This window comes from Arachis stenosperma, chromosome 4 (genome assembly GCF_014773155.1).
Source record: "Arachis stenosperma cultivar V10309 chromosome 4, arast.V10309.gnm1.PFL2, whole genome shotgun sequence".
Lineage (NCBI taxonomy): Eukaryota > Viridiplantae > Streptophyta > Magnoliopsida > Fabales > Fabaceae > Arachis > Arachis stenosperma.
The window spans coordinates 22,190,517-22,216,678 of NC_080380.1; the positions used below are offsets into that span (position 1 = coordinate 22,190,517).

The 26,162-nt window shown below is 31.1% G+C and overlaps 1 pseudogene; it reads right to left on the reverse strand.

Moving 5' to 3' along the window:
• Positions 1–13,383: 13,383 nt before the first annotated feature.
• Positions 13,384–15,492, reverse strand: LOC130974765 (ABC transporter B family member 9-like; annotated as a pseudogene).
• Positions 15,493–26,162: the final 10,670 nt, after the last annotated feature.

Here is a 26,162-nt window from a genome sequence, read left to right on the forward strand (position 1 = left end):
TATCTAAGCAAAACATATAAACCAAAAACATAGCCCCCAAGAACAAGGAATCTTCGCAAATCTAGAAGTCTCCAGCATGCCTCAGCGGGAAACTGTACGTCCTGCATCTGAAAACCACAAAATCCGCATGGGTGAGAACCAGAGGTACCCAGCATGGTAACAGCTTCCACATATGTAATACATAATAAATAGAGGAAAGCCGAAGGCAATCCTAGAACTTCCTCCAGATAATATCAAAGCTTATAAACAAGCTAAACCATATGAGGGCATCTGACTAAAGATTCTTCAGTCTAACTAATACTTCCCTTTCCAATTCCTTCAAACCTCCCAACCACCAGCAAGAGTATAATATAGCAAACACAGTTATATCAGTCAAAGAATATACAAATAGGAGCAGTTAAGACATTTAGACAATTAGCAAGTAATATGCAGTCAAATAGGCAATCTCAAACAATTCACATAGTATGCATATGATGAATGCCTATCCCTAGTGGCCGATGATATCATCTTGTCGGTTATAGAGCCAACCCGACAAGTCCTGGTCGCTAACCATTGGACTGTCCCTCTGTCGCGCATCCCCAACTCGAGTTATACTCGTTATAAACTTGATCATAAACATGATCCATATCCATCACCCTCACTGGTGAATATTTCGGGGGCGAGCTCATCCGGGTCTTTCACAGTGCCCGGCCACACTTACGACATAGGGTCACCAGAGTATCAAGTCTCAACCTGGAGCACATGGTGGCTAGCCACTACTAATACCCAGGGAAACTCGTATCTCAGATAGTGGAAGTGCAAATCACAATTATCATTAATTCAGCATAAACATGCATGAATCCTCATCCATGGATCAACATCCATATCAGCCATCCGGCTCACGGTTCAGTCCAGAACCAGCCAATATTCATAGCATACACAGCTATTCCGGCTCACGGTTAAATCCATAACCAGCCATTTCATTAACAATTACAGCCTTTCGACCCATGGCATAACAAGCACTTCCACCACCATCCTCCGCATCTCACATAATCATCTTGATCCTCATTGATCATTCATTTTTCTCTTGTTTCACTCGCAAGTTACCTCATTCACTAGCCCCTTTTTAATAGCTAGGCATGTCATAATGATTTAAGACATAAATGGTGAGATCGGAGGCTTAGAAGTATGAGATTTGGCTTTTAAAACTCAAAAATCAACTTTGGAATGAAAACAGGGCCGCGCGTACGCGTACTCTACGCGCACGCGTGGATGCCCTCAAAAACTCGTCGACGCGCAAGCGTCATGCACGCTAACGCGTGGATTCCAAAATTTGCCAATCGACGCGCACGCGTCAACCACGCGTACGCGCGGGTGTTCTCGTGCCCCAGGCACAACACTGACACAATTCTGGCATAACTCTCTGGAAAATGGCTGGGCATTGGGTGCAGCACAATCGGCGCGCCCGCGCACATCACGCGCACGCGTGGATGGCGTTTTCTGGAAGATCGGCGCGTACGCGCCAAGTGCGCCCACACGCAAGGGGTCATTCTGCTAAAAATTTTCTAAGTTAAAAGCTGCAGAATTCACAGATTTAAACCCCAATCTTCCAACGGACATAACTTCCTCATTTTAAATCATTTTCACCCGTTCTTCGAACGGCATGGACATCCCGGATCCAATTTCATTTCTAAACAGATTTGGTACAAAACGGAGATCCGTAGTCCAGGTTATGTCCCGCCAAAGTGTGCCCAAAAACCATATTTTCATACAAAACCACAAAGTGCCATTTTCAAAACAAGTCATTTCCAACTCTTTTCAAAATCTATCAAAACATGCCAATTTCATCCCTTTTCTTTGAAATCAATCAAAATATATCAAATTCAACATCAAGCCTCCTCAACTCACACATTGACACATTACCACAATTTACCAAAATCACTATCTCATCATTTTACCCCACTTCACCCAAGTGGCTCAAACTCAAACACATTGACATATCATATACTATTCCTCATGCCAATTCTCAACAACACCAATTCCAATAAATCATTATTGTACACAATCAACATCATACTCACCATCAACATGATTCAATCCACAATTCAACCATAACCACTCATCAAGCATATATCACAACATGCATATTTCTCATACATCATACCACCAAGGCATCAATAATCATCATCACATATATGACCACATCATATATCTCAATCATTCAACAACATCAACAATTCAATGCCTATCTTAGGGCCTCTAGCCTAAGTATTTCCTACCACATTACATATTAGATACGGGAAACCGAAACCATACCTTAGCCGATTTTCTCAAGCTCCACCGGAGCACTTCCAAACCACTTATCCACAAGCTCTCAAGGCCTCAACACCTCCAAGAACAGATTTTCCACCACCAAACCCTTTCCAAGCTTTTCAAAGTCACCAATCAAGCTCCAATATTCACATATACACAACCTAAGCCACAACCATCATACCCATACACAACATCTCAAAACCCAAACATCATAAAACAACAAAATACACTAGGGTTGAGAATCTTACCACACCCAAGGTCCAAGGAGACAAGATTAACCTTCTCCTTCAAGAGAGTTGGGTCCTATAACATCAAAGAACCCAAAATCTCAACATTTCACCCATGAAACTCGAAAATAAGGGCTGGAATTTCGAATAGAAACTTGTGGCTTACCTCAAGATTGATTATATGGGTTTTGTAGAGCTCTCCGCGGTGAACGCGTGGCCGCAAACGGGGCGGCAATCGGAGCTCTAGATCAAAAGTTATGGTGGTTTGAAGATCAAGTGAGAGAGAGAAGTTGAGAGAATGTTCTTCCCTTCCTCTCCACCATTTCAGCGTGAATGTGTAACAAATGAGGAGAGAGAGTGCTGAAAACTAGGGTTTTGGTTAAGTTATATTGGGCCAAGGGCCCACTTTGGGTCCGGTTGGCCCGGTTTGGCCCGTTCGGTCCAATCTTGGTCCGAATTCTATAAAATTGGTACCAAAATTCTCGTCTCAGTCTCCTCTATCACATTTAGCCATAAAAATCACATTTTAGGCTTTCTAGAATAAATTCTCATTTATGGGTTAATTAGCCGTTAATTAACCGGGTTTTACATTTCCCGCTGGGCCAAGCTTTTATTTTGGTAGAGCCATTTTTTTACAAATTTCTATAATGTTATTGATCTACAAAATGATGAAGATGATAATTGAAGAAGTTTTAAGTTATATTTTGGATAATATTTGTTTTGCTTTAGACAATGCTGGTTTTATTATTTTGTTTCAAAAAAAATATTTATTATTATATTTATTACACATTTATAATTAAAAAGACGTTAATGTACATGAATTTAAAAATTATAATTTTTTTATGTTTTTAGAAATTATAAATTTATTGAAATTGTTGTGAAATTATATATATTGTTTAATATTTAATGGCTTATAAAAAATAGGAGATCCCACCAGCCTACCATTAGGCGGGCGGGGAAAAAATTCAGGACCGTCTTACCAGGCGGGGTGGGCTTTTGGCGAGATAGGGCGGACTTTTCTGTTTGCCACTCCTGATAGGGGAACAGACATAAGTACCCGCCCCATGAAACTTATTAAATATACGCGAATATAAAATTATTAATTTATCCTAATTTATATGTACGTAAATCCATTTCTTGAATTTAGTAATCCTAATTTCTACCTCCAATTCGAATTTTTTCTTTTTCTTCCAAACTCATTTCTAGCCTTGATCCTCTCTCTCTCTAACTCACTTTCTCTACCTCTCATCAAGTCCGTCACTATGTCGCTTAGTATCGTCCTAAAAAATAATATTATGTTATTATGTTGGATTATTTTTTATGTTTTCTCTTTTTGAAATGTTATATTTCATAACGAATATGTTATAAATTGTGTTGAATTATATTGAATTGATTATTTTATGATTTATTATATTATGTCTTTTTGTGTTAATTTTTTTTAAAAAATTTCAAAGAATATTCGTAGATACCCGAAGAGATCTACGTTCTCTAAGGGGTAATTAAACAGGAATTTGCAATGACGGAGAAAGAACGGGGGACATTTTTTTAAATAAGAATGAGGGATGAAAAGTGGGTTTCTCATGCTCCCCTGAGTTCTTATTACCATATTAATTTATTTTTCAATAGAATAAATTATATATTGAATAACAAAAGTTGCTATCGATTTGTTTTCACACTAACTAATACTCAACGATGGTGTTTCGATACACCATATTACCAAAAAATATTAATCGATCTAATAACTTTTGTAATGACATAAGTTTATGAATTTGAAAATTTAAAAATTATTTCATAAAATGTGAAGTTTTAACAAGTAATAATGTTGATCATATTATTTTGATTTCAAGAATAAATACGATAGCAATAAATAAAATTGTCCCAAGTAAATTTTAACAAAGACAAAAATTCATAAGTATTTTTATTAATAAAAAATTAATCTATTTTAAAGACAAATACAATTTTTTTCTATGGATTTTCTAACTTGGCAAGTCGAGAATTAATCCACCAAATATTGATGCTCTATTTATTAAGGGTCTGTTGCTAACTAATGGATTGTGGTACACACAATGCGAGATTCAAACTCAAAATACTTGCTTAAGCGGGCAAATGAGATGACCATTCAGTAAATTTAAATTGATTAAAATAAATATTAATTATTTTTAATTTTTTAAGTTATAAAATATTTATAATAATAATTACTATGTATATTTTTTATTTAAATTTAATAAAAAAATTTATATAATTTTATGTATTATCCCGTGTAGGACACGGGAACATACACTAGTTCTATTATATAAAAATCGGATGTCTGCACTTAATGATGAAGCTGACGTGGCATGTTCCGAAGAGTGTTTCCCAATTTAATTACTTTAACTCATTCAATACATTTTATTACTATGACTTAATTATATCAGCTAATTGATTTGATTAAATATTTAAACATTAATATAATTTATTATAATATATATTACTTAATTAATTTTACTACACTAATTGTAATTTATTATATTAGTTAATTAATTTATTCATTTATAAAGTCTGAAATAAAATAAATAATTTGTTGTTTATTCTAATTGAATTTATTAAATTTAATTATGCATTATATACGAATTTATAATAATTTATAAATAACTCTAATTTATAATATTCAATAAAATAATTTATAAATTACTTTATATTATATATGTTTAATGTGTTAATTAAATATTATATACACACTGAAAAATAAATACAAAGATGATTTATATAATATTGATAATATTATATTAGCACGGTATTTTTTTTTGTTTTGATATCATATAGTATTGATAATGATAATATTATTATATAGTATTATATAAACTTTCTAATATTAGTATAGAAAATTGGAAAATTATTCCTTATGGCAATCATTCTTAGTGGAATAGTGTGACCCTTATATAGTATTGATAATTGTTGCTTAATTTAAAATAATTATATGTTGGTATCTTAAATTTATTTTTCAATAATGACCTAAATAGATAAATCTAATTGAATTGAATGATTATATAAAATATTTTATATTATTAATATACTAAAATTAAATTTATTTTTCGGTACAGAATTTTATAGGTAAATTTTATACAAGATTTAATTATTTTTTATTTTTTTTATTTATTTTATATGTATTACTTTATTTAATTTTAAATATCGTCATATTTACAATTACCGCCAGTATGATATTTTATAAAATATGAAAATCAATTTTTTATAATTTAAATATTAATGTTTGAGTTAATTTTAATTTAACTTTTTTAAATTAATGTTATCTTTCATTTAGATCTTAATTAATTTAAAATACAAAAATACTAATATATTTACTGTCTCTTTAAATAATAATAACTTTAATTTATTTATTGTCTTTTTTCTTTTATATTTTGTTTAACAAAGATAATATATGGATTAGGATAGAGTTAAAAAATACTCTATGTGATGCATGTTTGGCATTGATAAATTAATATGAAATAGAAAAGAAGAAAACAAAAAGTTAAAGAACACTGAGTTAAATTGTATAAACAGATTCATTGAAGCCAAGTGTCTGTGGATTCTCATGTCTCATCTCATTTTTCAAAGTTCAAATATATTTTAAATGTATGAATTTTAATTATATTTGTTTTTTTCCTCTTCAATAAATATTACAATCTCTTCCTATTTTTGCTATAGACTTGTCTTTTATTTGAAAAAACACACACAAAAATGTAAAAAGAAAAATCAAAGAAATTAAAATTGTTATTATATTTTAAAAAATTAAATGCTCTTTTAATTAAATATTTATGTAATTCTTATCTAGATATATAAATTGTATTTTAATATATTGAGTGGTAAATATAAAAAAATATATAATAGATAAGTTAAAATAACGGATAATGAGATATCTATCTATTCTATTTATTCTATTATATAAAAATTGAATTCTTGCACTTAATGATAAAGTTGACATGGCATGTTTCTTAGAATGTTTCCTGATTTATTTCTTTTAACTCATTAAATACAATTTATTACGGTGGATTAATTATATCAACTAATTGAGATATTTAAGTATCACACAATTTAATATTATGTATATCAATTAATTGAATATATTTGTTAGAGTATAATTAGGACCAATTAGATCAATTAGTATTATTTAACATATCTAAATATTTATTATAGGATATTACGTCTTTATTACTTCAATTCTCTTAACACCTATAAATACCCTTCTATATTGTATCATTTTACACATTTCAATACACAGAAATATTTTCTCTACTGCTCTCTTACCCTTTCTAATAATAATAAGTACAATTTAATTTAGTTAGAAGTTCATTATTTTATAGTCTTCTATAAAATAATCTTTTTATCACTTTGGATATTTTAACTCTTTTTTCTTTTTTTTTTTATCTTTACATGTAATTTTGTTGTGCATTAACTTTGTTTATTTAATCATGAAATATACTCATGTTAATTCTATCATATAATAGTTTTTTTCTCTTATGTATTTTGAGTTGTATAGTTACTATTGATCTTATTGTTTTTGATCTTGCTGCTTTTGTTTTCTTGAATTGTTCTTTATTTTTGTATGATTTGATAATTTAAAAAAAAAGGAAAAGAACAGAAAAAAAGATGGCCAAAGACGAAGGTTAGAAACCTAAAGCAGCAACATCATTCCTCAATATTATTATTAATATGAACTTTATTATTTCTTTTCTAATATTCTTTAATACAAGCTTCGTTTCTTTTTCTTAATTATTATTAATACTTTTATTCTTTTCTTCTCTAATTATAAATCTCCTTATAATAATTTTTTGATCGGATATTTTTTTGGTCTAATAAATTTTTTTCTCTATTTTTTGTCAAAAATAATTTATATTAGAAAAAAAAGATAAAAGTAAAATTTTAAGATTCAAATTTAAATAAGACGTGCAAAGAATAACTATTGAATTCATTTGGTCGATTTAAACACTTTGTAATATCGTCATTGAAAATTTCAAATAATATTATAAAATTCTAAATATTTTTATTTTATTGTTCTTAAATTATATATTATACCGTATATTTGAAGAGTTTCATCTTTTTAAAAATAAAGTGTGACATTATATACTTTTTTAGATACAATAAATGAATAATAAGGTTAAAGTGAGTAACAAAATTGATTATATAATAAGATACAAATTTTTAGAATTTCTAGCACAATTAACAAATTTTTAGTTTCAAAATAAATGTTTACTCTATTTTTTTTCTGTTATTTGATTTTTTATAATTTTTTTTATTTTTTTAATTAATTATGATTGTAATAACTCATCATAAATTTGTGTTTTGTAAAGTTTATTTATCAATCATAAAACACAGAAGACTTAACCAAAAAATTTAAAAAATATTGATTAATCACAAAATAAAAAATTATAAATTGTGCTTTAATTATGTTGTAAAATACAAATATGGATTATTTAGAATTAGTTTTTTACCATTAATGTTAATTTCAATCATAATAAGGTAAAAAGTAAAAATTGTATATAATAATTTATTTTATTATTTATACTACTAAAATTATTCTTTAATGTATTATATCCTATTTATTTTTATTCATTGATAATCTTTAGTTCTCTATTTTCAATAAAAATTTGAATTGATTAAATAGATTATTTTTCAATTAGTAATATAATTATTGTGATATTTACTTTGTTGAGTAATATTTTTTTAATTTATTTAATCTGATTAATCATCTCTTTCTTATTTTATGCTAATTTAACTAATTAAAGTTAATAATTTTCAGTTATTTTAATTCTTGCAACTTTTTATTATAATAATGTATTTCTATTAATGTATTAATATAATTTTAATATTTATATATCATTAATAATAATAATCTCATTTTAAAGTGATGTTTTATTTCCAATATATATATATATATATATATGTCTAATTGTAAAAAATTTATTATTTTTTATATGATTAGATTAGACATATTTATATTTAATTTATTTGATTATTTAATTAAAATTAATTATATTAAAAGATTATATTAAGATTATGATAGATTAATTATATTATTATTTATTAATTATATTAAAAGATTAAGATTATGATAGATTTTTATTCTTTTATTATTTTATTATTTTTTATATTAATTTAGATGTTTAGCTTCTTTTTATTATTATTTTTTATTCTCTTATTCTATGTATTTATTCCCATAAATCTTACTAAATTAAATAAAGTATTGTATATCTTCTTTTTATTCTTCTTTTATATACACATAAAATTTATTAAATTATTTCTCTTCCATCTAATAATTTTGTTTCTCTTCTATTTATATTTCTTTCCTTCAATATTTTATTGGTTCTTATTTTTCTAAATTTTATTTTAATTTATGTATTTGTTCTTACTATACCTAATTTTTTTTATGTTTAATATACATTCTTATATATGTTATAGAAATATGATTTGATTCATTAACTTGCCAAATTTTTTTGAAAAATTTAAAGCTAAAGTACAAAAATATATTTATAGATATTTTACTTTAATTTTTTAATAACTAAAAAATATAATATTTTTTGTCATATTTGTTGGAATTCTAAGTTAAATATGAATATTAATTTTTGAAATAGAATAAATATATTTTAAATTTTTTGCATCTAAAAATAATATTCTATCAATATTAGAATTATTTAGATGGATAAGTAATAGTGAATATAGAATTATTTAGGATGGATAGAACTAAGTACATCTTTTTATTGAAAATACGAATTTAAAAATATTATATTCAATTCTCAATAGTCAACCTCTTATTGAACCATTGTATTTTCAAAATATTTTTGAAAAAATGAAATAGTTTTTGGTGTATAATTTTTGTAAAAATTTAATTAATTTAAGATATTTATTATCGTTGATTAAAAAAGTAAATTGAAATGACAATTTAATATTTCTATACTTTTAAAATATTATTTATTTATTTTTCTAGCATTCTTTATCATCTAATAATCACATTAATATAATTTAATTCAATAAAATTATTTATTATCATTTGATTGAATAAAATTTTTATTTTAGCTGAAAGTTTTAGGATTTCTCAGCCTCAAGATCATCCATGTTAAATCATTAAAAAATATAACTAAGAGCGCAGAAGCGTTTCTTCATTCGAGAGTATGATTGAGATCAGAGAGCTTGGCTCTTGTGGTTCTTTGATCTTCGTCAACCAAAATTTTCTGTATTTTTGATAGGGCTGAATCACAATTTTACTGTGGGAAAATAATTACAAATGCGAGTTTGATGTGTTGGAGACCAAAATTCTAAAGTCATTATTTATATTTGAGTGTGACACTCATTAAACCCTAAAACTCAAATAAAATAGTATCTATGATTTTAATCTTATTTATCCAAATCAAAAGTAATAATGACTTATTTAATTTAACATTTATGACAATAAATGACATCACCGTCATATAAGTCATTTAATGTGAAATTACTTAATTTACAATTATAATTAATATATGTATTATCCATAAATATATTAAGAAATAATAATTTCCTAACAATCTTCTACTTGGGTTATAAATATATATTTTTCTGAGATAACCTCTTATAAATTTTACGCGTAAATCTGAATGTTATTTCTCTTATTACTTTAATAATCTGGTCTATCTCATATATTAGTTATGAAATTACCAAAACTTTATCACATTAGTGTCACAACAAAACTACGATGATCCCATGCTAAAATACTCAACAACATAGATCAAATTTGGATGAGAAAATTTAGAAATTACATGCAAAAATGATCTCATGCATGTCGATTTTTAACTTGAATAAAAATTCTATTTTATTCGGTGATAGACTCAGATGAAACTACAACGGTAACGTCCGGACTCATAGCGAAGACGACTAAGTGATGAGTCTGTGGAAGAAGAAGAGAAGAACTTAACATACAATGAGAGAGAGAAAGAGGAAAATTTACCTAGAGAAAAGAAACTCGGCAGGAGAATGGTGGCGACGGGCTCAACAACGACGGTAACGTGATGAGCAGCGATGATGACATAAGGTGTGAACAATGACGGACCTAGAAAAATTTAGTAATGGGGATAAAAATATAATAAAATTTAGGTATAGATATTTTTTTTGCTTTCTACGATATTCAACAAGTTAAGGACTAATCCGTCATGAATTTGAATTCCATTTAAGAATTTACAATTGGTCGGCAACGAGTTGCTATACATACGAGACAAAATTTGAACCCTCAATACTTACTTAAGCGGACGACTAAGTTGATCACTTGATCAATCTAAATTGGTTTAGATATATTCAAAATTTAAAATTAGAACTATTTAATACATATTGATAAGAACTAGAAATATACACACAATCAGTATTATAATATTTAAAATAATAAAATATAATTTCATACACATAGTATAATATTTAAAATAACAAAAAAATATTTATAAGGACTTTTTTTATTTTTAACATGATTAAATATTATTTTTTATATATATTTTTAAATAATTATTTTACTTAATTGTGAAATCTACTTATTATAATTTTTATAGTATAAATAAATTTTTTAACCAAAATAATTATAATATATTAATATATAAATAATATATTTTTTATCTTAAACAATTTTTAAAAAATCACTAATAATTTAAATTATATTTAATTAGAAAACTAAGTTTTAATTTAATTATTAATTAATTAAATAATATAATATAATTAATTATCACTAATTTTTTAGTGTATTTATTTATTTTTTATACTAAATCAAATTTAACAATATAATTATTATTATGTGTTAAGTTTAACAAAATATTTTTTAACATAAAATACAAAAGAACTATTTATATTTTATTTTGAGACAAATATAATATAATAAGTGGTATATATGTATATAAGTATTACTTTTTTAAAAAAAATTTGTGGGGGCAAATGCCCCTCTATATTAAACGTGAGTCCGTCTCTGGCTATAAAGGAAGATGGAGTTATGAATAGGTAAGCGGCGATGGACTCAGCAACAACATGACGGGAGCTATGCGAATTTTTTGTGAAGAAGTCGAGAAGAAGAAGATTTTAGGCAGGGACGGATCCAGAAATGATATTATGGGGGGGCCAAAAACACATATAATATTAAAAATTATGTAAAAAAATTATATAATATAAGATGTATTACAAAAATATACCGACAGAGAATATATTTTAAAGTAAAAAAAATATATGTATACTTTTTATTAACGAAGTGGTCGAATCTTCGTATCATAAAATTCACCAATAATAGAATTTGTGTCAAATTTTTCAGTAATTTTCTTTTTAATATAACTAAGAGACAATTAGTAAGAAATTCATCTTTTATTTTGTTTCTAAGTTATTTTTCACAATATTCATAGTTAAAAAGATCTCTTAATTATAGCAGTTGAAACAGAGAAAATTAATACCAAATGAATAAAAAAAGACGGCCACAAGAAGAAAAAGAATTCACTTTAATTATGAGATTTGAAAATTTTTATTTAATTAAAAAATATTAGTAATAATATCTTTCAGATTTCTTTAATATTGTTACTTACTTTGTAGATATTAAAAATTATTAATATTTAAATTAGACTGAATTTTTATTTATACTAGACAAAATAATAAATAATTTTTTTAAAAAAATTAAATTATACATAATAACTTATTATTATTAAAAAAAGTTGGGGGGCCGAGGCCGCCACTCGCCCCCTGTGTCCGTCCCTGATTTTAGGTGAGGGTGACTGAGTTTATCTTGCATGGCTATAGAGTATAGACTGAAGTTATGAATCATGTGTGATGTGAGGCAAATCCTAATTCCTAAAAAGTGTTTATATGTATATATTTGGGGCGGGTACACGCTAAACCCGACCATACCCTATTTTGAACAAAATCTGCCTCGACTCGGGTTAAGTTATTACCCTTTTCATCCGGGTATGGACGGGTCGGGTACCCGCGTATTCGAAAACTCCTGCCAAGTCTAACCACGTATTGATACTCCATTTAGTAAGGATTTATCGCTAGCCAATGAATTGCTATATACACAAGGCGAGATTCTAACTCCTAATACGAGTGAGATGATCACTTAACAAACTCAAATTGATTAAGACAAATACTAATTATTTTTAATATTTTAATATTAAAAATTTTGAGAGTTAGATTTTAATTATATCTTTATAAAATATTTATAATAATAATTATTATATATATTATTTAATTTTTTAATAAAATTTTTAATATAATTTTATGTATTATCCCGTACATGGTACGGAAACATACACTAGTATCATTAATTCTAAAATATAAACGTGTTCAACAAGTCACAATTTTATAAAAATTAAGATAGATTACCATAATAAATCAAGTCTCCTTTAAAATTATCCAGATCTTCTAAAATATATTTGCATATAAATTAAACCAATTCAGTTCGATTTAGAGAGCAGCCCATGATAATCGAATGATAATCGAAGCCAATAATTTTAATTTGATGGTTTTTGGAAATCGAAACCATAAATTATCTTTCTCATTCCACTATTACAAGTGTAAGAAGTATATTCCTATCAAAATTTGATTAAAACAAATATATCTTCAAAATTATAAATCACAAAAAATAAAAAAATGAAAGGTTTAAAAAGTTATGCTTAGATGAAAATCAGTTGAATTTGAAATGCTTCAGTCCTGCTGTACTTTCTAAACTCCAATCAATCAATCCTAAAAGAATCTACAATGGTAGAGGAATTCAAGAATAAACTCTAATATATTCTACTAAAAAAATGGTTCTCCAAATATATCTTTTATTTTTTTTAAAAAAATGTTCCCTGAATTTGTTGTGTTCTTCACTTTATTTATTTATTTACTCGCAAGAAATATTGTCTTAGGATGCACTCATATGTAGAGCTACCAAGGAAGCATAAGTGCCACCCTCAATCTTCATCAAAGAATCATGTCTTCCCTTCTCAGCAATCACTCCATTCTTCACCACAGCAATGATATCAACACCTTTGATTGTTGAAAGCCTATGAGCTACCACTACAGTAGTTCTATCCACACGCTTATATTTAGCTCTAGATCCTTTGATGGTAGATACCTTGAAAACCTCTGAAAATGTTGCTTTCCCATGTTGCACAAGAATAGATCCTATGTAGAAACAAAAGGGATTTGTGCAGTATAGAGTAATAAATGAGAAGCCAAATCCTGCTCCGCTAACAAGCCCCAACCTTACACCTTGTTTTTCTGGTCCTATACACTTCTTCCTATACATATCCATCACCTTTGGTTCTGCACAAAACGATGCAACAGTTCTGATGCTACCAACAGCATCATTTGCCACTTGACTTGCCTCTTCATACATCAACTATACCAGACAACACAGAATCTTATCATGTTGTATACAAAACATGGTGACATTAGTGAAAAATTAACAAAAGCTAGAATCCAATTAGCAGTGAAAGCTATAATTAGGCCTGCTATGATTGTGGATATGTTTTGCACAATGAGGGCCAATGTGTCACCAACAAGACTCCTTACTGTTAAAGCATCAGTAGATAGTCTTGCACCGATTGAACCACTGAAAGTTGATTCATTTCTTTCAGTTAAATCAATAAAAATGAAGTAAATTAACACATGATGATTAATATTTCTATGTTTTCATATTTCCTTCTTGTAAGTGAAAAATTGGTATGTTGCTGTCATACCTTGCGTTTTCAGGATGATCAAACCAACTGATTTCTTGGTGCATAACCTTCTGGATTGTCAACGAGCGAATCCTTTCAATGCCTCCAAGCAGTAACACAGGAAGTTCAGTTTTGTTCAAATAGGCCAAGTGTTTCACTGAAACGTTTTTGCGCTTCTTATCACTGTGTTCACCAGTTTCAACATCGCCATCACCTCTTTCTTGTACTGAACTTTGTGAAGTTAAAGGGGCAACAATGTTATTTGAATGAGAACGCCTGCTCCATGATGAACCTCGGCTTAATGATCTCAAATTCGATGGTTTGTGGAAGGAAGCTCTATCTAAATCTGCTTCAAAAATTCTGCTATCTTCATCCTCATTTTTTTCCCTTCTTGTAAGCGAATAAGCTGAGAATAAGGACCCTCAGGGTCCTTGATTAACTCATCATGAGACCCTACAAATAAAAGGAAACATGCAAAAAATGATAAACATACTTTCAACATGCTGCAGGAATGGAAATTTAACATGATAATGATACAAGAACATAACACATTTCAAACTAGTTTTGTCTGAGGAAAAAGAAATTGTATTACCTTGTTCTATGATTTTCCCCTGTTGAACCACAGCAATAATGTCAGCATTCTTAATAGTTGTTAAAAGATGTGCAACAACTACAATAGTCCTATTTGACATGGCTTTCTCTAAGGCTTCTTGAACAACACGTTCAGATTCAGCATCCATTGCACTTGTGGCTTCATCAAGAAGTAGAATTTTAGGATTCTTCAAAATTTCCCTTGCTATGGCAATTCTTTGCTTTTGGCCACCAGAAAGTTGCGTGCCATGCTCCCCTGCCGTTGTACCAAACATTAAAAAAGGGCAATGAAGTTTTAATACTGACATACCAGAGGCAACTTGTCAATGAATTTTTTGGCATCGGCAAATGTTATTGCTGTCATTATCTCCTCATCAGTTGCACTTTCTTTTCCATAAGCAATGTTGTCTTTGATACTAGCTGTAAAAAGAGTCGGTTCTTGACTAACCAAACCAATTTGTTCTCTTATCCATCTAAGTTGGAAATTCTTTTAAGTTGACCCCATCTATGAGTACTTTTCCAGCATTAGGATCATAGAATCTTTCCAATAAACTTATCACAGTTGACTTGCCACTGCCACTTTGACCAACCAAAGCAGCAGTTGTGCCATTTGGAACACACAATGAGAATCCAGGAAAGATCTGCACATCTGGCCTAGCAGGATATCTGAAGTAAATATCTTTGAGTTCCATATCTCCCTTAATGTCTTCCAAGACAATATATCATAAAATGATATGACACTCATATGAATAAAATCGGCATGAAAAATTTTGGGTGTTTGTTTTTTATTATCCAAATATGCATGTATTTATGGAGTTTGTGCTAACTTGCTTACAAGACATTTAAACATTCTGAACTCTCTTATTTAATAAAAATTTAAAATATTAGACTACTAATACATTGCGACAAAATAACTCAAGTAGTCTTTCAAATGTATTTTTTTTCATAATTTGTGACAAATTTTCGTAATCACCAAATAAATGCCTTCCAAAGATTTTTTTATATTCAATTATTTTAGTAGAAAGAGTAATAAGTGTCTTTTTAACACATTTTCAAAGAACTCTTTCAATGAAAATATGAATATACATACAATGAATCAAAATTGTCTTGACATCCAATAAAATTAGAATTTGAATATCAAATAATTTCTAACTTTAGTTTATGATTTCATGTGTGAACATATAATGTTTTGCTCTAACAAAATTTGTTTGTCTACTATTTAATGATTTATATTAACTGACTCAAATATCTGCTAAAAATACTAATAAAATACACAAATAATTGTAAGTGTATAAATTTGTTATCTATTAGATTACTGTTGAAGTATAATAAATCTTATGCACTTTTGAGTTTTATAACTTTTTTGAGATACCTAATGAGACAATACTTATCTCTTTTAGAGTTGAGTATATAACCTTATTTATAATTCTGCATGATGCTGATATACAAGAATAATAAAAAATATACTTACTCCCATTGAACTGATATAAGTCAGCAACCATATTTATTTCAAAAGGCCATATGAGATAATAATTAATTTGATGAAATATAAGTTACCACAAGCTACATATTATATAAATAAAATTCATATAATAGTGGGACCATCATAGATACCTAGTACAATATTAATATTTCATTTTTAGACAGAAATATTAATTTGTAAGTGGTATTTTTAATACAGTAATCAAACGAGTTAATACTCAAAATGACCCCTAAAATTTGACTCCCGGTGCAATTTAGCCCTCAAACTTTTAATTGACTCAAATTATACCGTAAAATTTTGACTCGTGCCTCAATTTAGCCCTTCCGTCATTTTTCGTCACTAGAAAGCTGACCTGACAATTTTAAATGACACCTGACACTGTCTAAACAACGCTGTTTAACGCTTGGTGTGGGAAATATTCAATACTGACGTCGTGTGACATGAGGGACAGGGTTAAACAAAAATCCAAACGTTAGTTAACTACTTCAAAATTGACCCTTCTTATATACGTCCTCATGTCACACGACGTTTGGTTAACGTTTGGGTTTTTGTTTAACCCCCTCCCTCATGCATGTCACACAACGTCCTTTCTAAATATTTCTCGCGCCAAGCGTTAAACGGCGTCGTTTAGAAAATATCAGGTGTCATTTAAAATTGCCAAGTCACTTTTCTGGTGACCAAAAACGATGGAAGGGCCAAATTGAGGTACAGGTCAAATTTTCAAAGTACAATTTGAGTCAATTAAAAGTTTGAGGACTAAATTACATCGGGGATCAAATTTCAGGGGTCATTTTGAGTATTAACTCGTAATCAAACACTAATAATAAATTATATTAAACAATAAGTCTATCTTTGAAAAAACTTATTATTCACATGGAACTAAATAATTATCGCATGTCTACTATCATAAATGTATATGTAATTTGGCCAAGTACAGAATTTCTTTTGGACCAATCTATACTCACATAAACTACGTACACATAAATTTATTAGTGCAGTTTATAAAATATTCTCAATAAAATTACGTCTAACAATAAGTCTATCTTTGGATCGACTCATTATTCACATGAAAATTTGAGAATTATACTTATTTATTATCACATATATATTTTTTTATCAATTGGCCAAACACCAACCTTCTTTAACTTTGGGTCGATTAGTGGTTGCATAAATAAATAGAAAATAAACATAAGGATTTTATTATTGGGTCAAACAATAAACCTTCTTTGTGCCGATTATTGTTCACATAAAAAATAACCATTAATTTATTCTTAACTAGCTACCCAAATATATAAATATCATTGATATGAATATGTAATTATGCCAAATATAGACTTTCTTTTTGGCCGACCAATATTCGCATGAGTTACATATAACCATATTCCTAGTGTTCCAAAATAAATCAGTTTTTACAAAAGAGGCTACTCTGGTAGTATAATATTTAACCAATTTATTTTAAAACTAAACCTTACAAAATATATGAGTATAATATGATTCAAATTGTTACTAATTTTTTTTATGTAACAAATCCAAAATGCTTATATAACACAATAATAATAATAATAATAATAATAATAATAATAATAATAATAATAATAATAATAATAATACATAATATATAACAATCTCATATATTGTGAATCCTTATTAATCAATTGTTAATTTCTTTGATTACACAAAAATTCAATCCACAACAAAAGAATTTAAATAACAAAGAAGTCACGATAATTTTTTTTATATAACAAAATAAATCATGAAATAATATTCATGCTATTAAACCCTTTTGCAAAGGTCTTTCAATCAAGATCAACAATAATATCCTCCTTCTTCTTATTATTATTATTATTATTATTATTATTATTATTATTATTATTATTATTAACTAGAAGTGGTACAATATGAGAGAGATATATATAGAGAGAGGAGAATATAAAGTGGGAGTAGAACTAGGGACGTACGAAGAAGAGATCTTAGGTTTTGGAATTGAGAAGAGTATTATCATCTGAAAAATGATTTATTTTTCACTTTGTGGATAATCTACTGCAAGATATCTCGAAGAAGAAATTATTTCACTTATTCCATTAGACGGGACGAATCAATGGCATCTATATATCTAGAAGCTGAAAAATAGTAAAGTTTACTTGTTTGTTTTTGTACGCTATACGATGAAGGGAGGGGTAATGAAGGCTATAGCAGAGATGAATCATATGAGTCTAGGAGGGTAAAATAATTTCCGTCAGAGAGGCTAAATATAGAAGGGTAATGGATGGGAAGAAAATTGGGGTGTGCGATGAAGAAAAAGTAAGGAATGAGGTGGAGAATAGGCAACCTCGAAGAGGACAAAGTTTGGTTCATACTACAAAGTGGAAGAGATGAAAAAGAATACATTCGTTAAAGACTTGCATGGGAATGGATAGACGAAAAATTTTGAAATTCCAGTAGCAAAAGAGAACTTTGATTGGCTGTTGAGGAGTTTAGTAGGAGGAACGATGACGGTCATTGAGTGTAAATCACTAAGAAAAGTAATCTGTAAGAATATTCCTTCGGGTGTTGAAGTCAGAAAGCTTGGAGTGTACAAGGCGCTATTAGTTTTTAATACTGTGAAGAATACAGAGGAAGCATTTACTTTCAAAATGAATAGTCTTTTACAATTCTTTCATAGTGTAAAGAGATGCGAGGAATTAGAACGCAGTGAGACTAAAAGAGTCTGGCTAGAGTATTATGGAGTGCCCTTACATGTACGATCGACGGTCTATGGGGGGGGGAAGCAGTTAAGTATAATGAAGTGATATATTCTGTTTTATCATTTAGCGTTGATCAAGTTTTAATCGATACTTGTGTATTCGATGTGATTAATGAATAGATTTATATCACTGTAGGCACTAGTGGATTTAATATTTTTGTAAAAGAGGTGGGACGTGAGATATATGGAGATAAATATCTGTTGGAAGATGTAATAGTTAGGCCAACTTGTGAAAGCTCTGGTTCATATGATGATGGAACGATGTTGAAGGTGGCAGTTTGGGATCCGACAGCTGAGCTCTAGTAGTGACATGGGCAAAAAAGACGTTGAAGAGAAGGGTAGAATGGTAACACCTGACATTTTTTTAATGAATGTAATAAAGAGAAATTAACTCCAAATCACAAAAAACAGCCAACTGGTCCATTCAAATTAAAAGGAATTAATGGGAATGCGGATTGTGGGGGCATTTGATGAGAGTGTGGAGTTTGATTCCAAAAGAATGGTTGATGAGCGGATATTTTATACGCTTTTTGGGGGTAATTTCATGTAGATTTTAGCATGTTTTAATTGGTTTTTAGTTAAATATTATTAGTTTTTAGGCAAAAATCATATTTCTGGACTTTACTATGAGTTTGTGTATTTTTCTGTGATTTCAGGTATTTTCTGGCTGAAATTGAGGGAGCTGAGCAAAAATCTGAGTTAGGCTGAAAAAGGACTGCTGATGCTGTTGAATCCTGACCTCCCTACACTCGAAATGAATTTTCTGGAGCTACAGGAGTCCAATTTGCGCGCTCTCAACGGCGTTGGAAAGTAGACATCCAGGGCTTTCCAGCAATATATAATAGTCCATAATTTGCGCGAAGATAGATGACGTAACTTGGCGTTGAACGCCAAGTACATGCTGCTGTCTGGAGTTAAACGCCAGAAACACGTCATGATCCGGAGTTGAACGCCCAAAACACGTTATAACTTGGAGTTCAACTCCAAGTAAAGCCTCAGTTCGTGGATAGCTTTAGTCTCAGCCCCAGCACACACCAAGTGGGCCCCAGAAGTGGATTTCTGCACCAATTATCTTAGTTTACTCATATTCTGCAAACCTAGATTACTAGTTTACTATTTAAACAACTTTTAGAGAATTATTTTGTACCTCATGACATTTTCAGATCTGAATTACATACTTTTTGACGGCATGAGTCTCTAAACTCCATTGTTGGGGGTGAGGAGCTCTGCAGCGTCTCGATGAATTAATGCAATTACTTTTGTTTTCCATTCAAACACGCTTGTTCTTATCTAAGATGTTCATTCGCACTTAATTATGGAGAAGGTGATGATCCGTGACACTCATCACCTTCCTCAATCCATGAACGTGTGCCTGACAACCACCTCCGTTCTACATCAGATTGAATGAGTATCTCTTAGATTCCTTAATCAGAATCTTCGTGGTATAAGCCGGATTGATGGCGGCATTCATGAGAATCCGGAAAGTCTAAACCTTGTCTGTGGTATTCCGAGTAGGATTCTGGGATTGAATGACTGTGACGAGTTTCAAACTCCTGAAGGCTGGGCGTTAGTGACAGACGCAAAAGAATCAATGGATTCTATTCCAACCTGATTGAGAACCGATAGATGATTAGCCGTGCTGTGATAGAGCATTTGGACCATTTTCACTGAGAGGATGGGAAGTAGCCATTGACAACGGTGACACCCTACATAGAGCTTGCCATGGAAGGAACCTTGCGTGTGGGAAAAGGATTTCAAGGAAGAGTTGAAGTTCAGAGGACAAGGCATCTCCAAAACCCCAACATATTCTCCATTAATAAAGTAACAATTCCTTATTCCAAATACTTTGACTTCTTACAATTAAAACCAAATAACCTTATTGGTATCCTGACTAAGATTAATAAAATAAACATAGCTTGCTTCAAACCAATAATCTCCGTGGGATCGATCCTTACTCACGTAAGGTATTACTTGGACGACCCAGTGCACTTGCTGGTTAGTTGTACGGATTGCAAATTCGTGCACCAAGTTTTTGGCGCCGTTGCCGGGGATTGTTCGAGTTTGAACAACTAAAGGTTTATTTTGTTGCTTAGATTAGGAAGAATTTATCCTCTTTTTTAACTAGAATTGCATCTTTTATTATCCCTTTTTAAAAATTTTTCAAAAATATTATTTTTCTTTATCAATTTTTAATTTTTTTTCTTGAGTTTAGTGTCCTGTTCAAAGTTTGGTGTTAATTGCATATTTTATATTTTTCTTTAAATTTTCGAAATTATGTTCTTTGTTCTTCATTGATCTTCAAGTTGTTCTTGTTAATTTTTCTTGTTTGATCTTGAGTTTTTCTTGTTTTGTGTCTTTTCTTGTTTTTCTTGTGCTTTTTCAAAACATTAACTTTCAAAAATTATACTTTTATCCATAAAAATAATACATCTTTAAAATACGTTACATTTTTAGCTCAGTTAGTTATAGCGTTGGCTTATGTTCTTGGCAATTGGGCATCTTCTTTTCAAAATCTTTTTTTCAAAAATAATTTTTCTTAAATTAATCTTGTGCCAAACTTTAAGTTTGGTGTTTTCTTGTTGATCTTTCTTTAATTTTCGAAAATTTATCTTGGTTTTCTAAAAATTTTAAGTTTGGTGTTCTTTCTTTTGTTCTTGGTGTTCTTGTGAATCTTCAAGGTGTTCTTGAGTCTTTCTTGTGTTTTGATCTTAAAATTTTTAAGTTTGGTGTTCCTTGGTGTTTTCCCTCCAAAATTTTCGAAAATAAGGAGCATTAGATCTAAAAATTTTAAGTCTTGTGTCTTCTGTGTGTTTTTCTCTTTCATCATAAAATTCAAAATTCAAAAAAATATCTTTTCTAACTAATTTTGAACTATTTTTTCGAAATTTTTTTTATAAAAATTCAGATTTCAATTTTAAAATTTTTCAATTCTTATCTTTTTAAGTTTAAAAAAATAAAATAAATAAATAAATAAATAAATTTATCTTTTTCAAAAATATCCTAACCACTTTCTCTCTCCTCACTTTTTCAAAAATCTTCATAAAATATTTTCAAATTCTTATTAATTTTTTTTTATTTTAATTTTCTTATTTTATCTTATTTTTATTTTGGTTTTTATTTTATTTCGAATTTTTTTTATTATTTATTTATAAACTAAAAATTTAAATCCACATTACCCCTTTACTCCAACATGGACATAAGCGGAAATGAACAGTCCAAGAGGACTTTGGGGTCATATGCTAGCCCCACTACTGCTTCATATGGGAGTAGTATCTGTATACCCTCCATTGGAGTTAGTAGCTTTGAGTTGAATCCTCAGCTCATTATCATGGTGCAGCAAAGCTGCCAGTATTCTGGTCTTCCACATGAAGAACCTACAGAGTTTCTGGCACAATTTTTACAAATTGCTGACACAGTACATGATAAGGAAGTAGATCAGGATGTCTACAGATTATTACTGTTTCCATTTGCTGTAAAAGATCAAGCTAAGAGGTGGTTAAATAACCAGCCTAAGAACAGCATAAAAACATGGAAATAGCTGTCAGAAAAATTCCTGAATCACTATTTCCCTCCAAAACGGATGACACAGCTAAGGCTAAGCATCCAAGGCTTCAAACAAGGAGATAATGAATCCCTTTATGATGCTTGGGAGAGATACAGAGAGATGCTAAGAAAATGCCCCTCTGAAATGTTTTCAGAATGGGTGCAATTAGACATCTTCTACTATGGACTTACAGAAAAAGCTTAGATTTCTCTAGACCACTCAGCTGGTGGATCTATACATATGAGAAAAACAATTGAAGAAGCTCAAGATCTTATTGATACAGTTGCCAGAAATCAGCATCTGTACCTAAGCAGTGAATCTTCCATGAAAGAAGAAGCTAAAACAGTAACTGCTGAACTCAGTCCTGTAGATCAGGCTAATGAATTCAATCAGCAATTAGACTTTTTAACCCAGCAACTAGCCGAATTCAAGGAAATACTACATGAAACAAGAATGGCTAACAGGAATATGGAAGTACAGTTAAAGCAAACAGAAAAGCAACTGTCAAAACAAATAGCAGAAGAATGCCAAGCAGTTCAATTAAGAAGTGGGAAAACATTAAATACCTCACTTCAAAGCAGCAGGAAGCCAAGAAATGAACAAATGGCTACTCAAAATCCCTCTGAGGACAGTCAGAGCCCAGAGAGGAATAATGCTGGCGCTGAACGCCCAGACCATGCTCATTCCTGGCGTTCAACGCCAGAAACAAGCATGAATCCGGCGTTGAACGCCCAAAGGGAGCACAGTTCTGGCGTTCAGACGCCAGTAACAGATAAGGAGTTGGCGTCTAACGCCACTCCAGCTTCCACCCCTGGCATTCAAATGCCAGTGGGGGATCAGTCACATACAAGTGCTGATAACAACCCTTCTAAAAAGGCTTCCCAATCCACTTCTACAGGCAATAAACCTGCAGCAACTAAGGTTGAGGAATACAAAGCCAAAATGCCTTATCCTCAAAAACTCCGCCAAGCGAAACAGGATAAGCAATTTGCCCGCTTTGCAGACTATCTCAAGACTCTTGAAATAAAGATTCCGTTTGCAGAAGCACTTGAGCAAATACCCTCTTATGCTAAGTTCATGAAAGAGATCTTAAGTCATAAGAAGGATTGGAGGGAAACTGAAAAAGTTTACCTCACTAAAAAATGCAGTGCAGTCATTCTGAAAAGCTTACCTGAGAAGCTTAAGGATCCCGGAAGCTTTATGATACCATGCACATTAGAGGGTAATTGCACTAAGCAAGCTCTGTGTGACCTTGGGGAAAGTATCAACCTAATACCTGCATCTACTATCAGAAAGCTTGGTGTGACTGAAGAAATCAAACCAACCCGGATATGTCTTCAACTTGCTGATGGCTCCATTAAATACCCATCAGGCGTGATTGAAGACATGATTGTCAAGGTTGGGCCATTTGCCTTTCCTACTGACTTTGTGGTGCTGGAAATGGAGGAGCACAAGAATGCAACTCTCATTCTAGGAAGACCTTTCCTAGCAACTGGACGAACCCTCATTGACGTCCAAAAAGGGGAGATAACCCTGAGAGTCAATGAGGATGAGTTTAAGTTGAATGTTGTCAAAGCTATGCAACATCCAGACACATTAGACGACTGCCTGGGTGTTGATATTATTGACTCCCTGGTGGAAGAGGTCTATATGACTGAGAGTCTCGAATCAGAGCTAGAGGACATTTTTAAAGATGTTCAGCCTGATCTGGAGGAACCAGAGGAAATAAAAGAACCTCTGAAAACTCCTCAGGAAGAGGAGAAACCTCCTAAACCCGAGCTCAAACCACTACCACCATCCCTGAAATATGCATTTCTGGGAGAAGGTGACACTTTTTCTGTAATCATAAGCTTTGCTTTAGGGCCACAGGAAGAGAAAGCATTAATTCAAGTGCTAAGGACACACAAGACAGCTCTTGGGTGGTCCATCAGTGATCTCAAGGGCATTAGCCCAGCCAGATACATGCACAAAATCTTACTGGAGGGTGACGCCAAGCCAGTGGTTCAACCACAAAGGCGGCTGAATCCAGCCATGAAGGAAGTTGTGCAGAAAGAGGTCACTAAGTTACTAAAGGCTGGGATTATTTATCCTATTTCTGATAGCCCCTGGGTAAGCCCTGTCGAAGTCATCCCTAAGAAAGGTGGTATGACAGTGGTTCATAATGAAAAAAATGAACTGGTTCCTACAAGAACAGTTACAGGGTGGCGTATGTGTATTGATTATAGAAGGCTCAATACAGCCACCCGAAAGGATCATTTTCCTTTACCATTCATAGACCAGATGCTAGAAAGACTAGCAGGTCATGAATACTACTGCTTCCTGGATGGATATTCAGGTTATAATCAAATTGCAGTAGATCCCCAGGATCAAGAGAAAACGGCATTCACATGTCCATCTGGAGTATTTGCATACAAAGGGATGCCATTTGGCTTGTGCAATGCACCTGCAACCTTTCAAAGGTGCATGCTCTCCATCTTCTCTGATATGCTGGAGAAGTTTCTGGAAGTCTTCATGGATGACTTTTCAGTATTTGGAGACTCATTCAGCTCCTGCCTTAACCATTTAGCACTTGTTCTGAAAAGATGCCAAGAGACCAACCTAGTTTTAAACTGGGAAAAATGTCACTTTATGGTGACTAAAGGGATTGTCCTTGGACACAAAATTTCAAACAAGGGAATAGAGGTGGATCAAGCTAAGGTAGAGGTAACTGAAAAATTACCACCACCTGCCAATGTTAAGGCAATCAGAAGATTTCTGGGGCATGCAGAATTCTATAGGAGGTTTATAAAGGATTTTTCAAAAATCGCCAAACCTCTGAGCAATCTGCTAGCTGCTGACACGCCATTTGTGTTTGACACAAAGTGTCTGCAGGCTTTTGAGACCCTGAAAGCTAAGCTGGTCACAGCACCAGTTATTTCTGCACCAGACTGGACATTACCCTTTGAACTAATGTGTGATGCTAGTGACCATACCATCGGTGCAGTATTGGGACAGAGGAATAACAAGCTTCTGCATGTCATTTATTATGCTAGCAGTGTTTTAAATGATGCCCAGAAAAGTTACACAACCACAGAAAAAGAATTACTTGCAGTGGTTTATGCCATTGACAAGTTTAGATCCTACTTAGTAGGATCAAAAGTGATTGTGTACACTGACCATGCTGCTCTTAAATATCTACTCACAAAGCAGGATTCAAAGCCCAGGCTCATAAGATGGGTGTTGCTTCTGCAAGAGTTTGATATAGAAATAAGAGACAGAAAAGGAACAGAGAATCAAGTAGCTGATCACCTGTCCCGGATAGAACCAGTAGCAGGAGCATCCCTCCCTCCTACTGAGATCTCTGAAACCTTTCCGGATGAGCAATTGTTTGCTGTTCAGGAAGCTTTGTGGTTTGCAGACATTGCAAACTATAAGACACAAGGTTCTCCTTTTGTAACAATGGAGAAGAAGCATGAAAAGCTTCTCTCACTGCAGAGTCAACCAAAGCCCCCACAGTCTAACTCTAAGTTTGGTGTTGGGAGGCCACAACCAAACTCTAAGTTTGGCGTTGAACCCCCACATTCAAACTCTAAGTTTGATGTTGGGAGGTCCCTACCTTGCTCTGATTATCTGTGAGACT